Below are 786 nucleotides of genomic sequence, written 5' to 3' on the forward strand. Positions count from 1 at the left end.
ACAATGTAATTGAATTGCATACAGAGATAGAGACGGACAATTGATTCAAGCGCGTGAATCGTTCGTTGTGAATTATAGCGTTTGTGGAAATTAAGTGTATTGCAAAGTTGTATTGAGAAAGAATAAACTAGTATTTTTTTAAAAAAGGACTTGTATCGCTAAAGTTTCTTCGGAAAGAATTTTTACGGAAAATTAACATACGAACACAGAGACGTAACAATATTATTAAAATAATCAATATATTAACAAATCATATAACTTTTTTTATTGGCTTATTTTCAAATTTATTTACTAATTGTAAATTATGTATCTAAAATTCCCCGAAACACTTTTATTTTGGCTCGTTTAATTATGATGGGTCGAGTGCGATTTAGTAGTTTGCATGCTGGACAGAGGACCCGTGGTTCGTCACAAATTTAACAATAAAAAAAGAAAAACAGAAATTGCACTCTGCATTTTGTAGTCGTGTGTACACTATAAGAATGGCGATCGAATCTCACTCTTTTGCTTGACAAGAGTTGGCAGAGGGTATTGTTTCACAAACTGATTTTCCTTCAGTCTGTCATTTCAAATTAAAGTCCGCTAGTGCAAACAGACCTCATGTACCTTTGCAATTAAAATAAACAATTTGTTGTGATATAAAATATAGCATAACAAGCGAAAACCAGATTCTTAGTAAAAACAATAAATTTCTATAACTGTTAATGGAGTATTGAAAGGCTAATTATTATTGTATATTTATAAAAAAAAAAATGTGGTTAAAGGACAGCTTTGTTACCGAAATGT

Source organism: Limulus polyphemus, unplaced genomic scaffold (assembly GCF_000517525.1).
Source record: "Limulus polyphemus unplaced genomic scaffold, Limulus_polyphemus-2.1.2 Scaffold4087, whole genome shotgun sequence".
Lineage (NCBI taxonomy): Eukaryota > Metazoa > Arthropoda > Merostomata > Xiphosura > Limulidae > Limulus > Limulus polyphemus.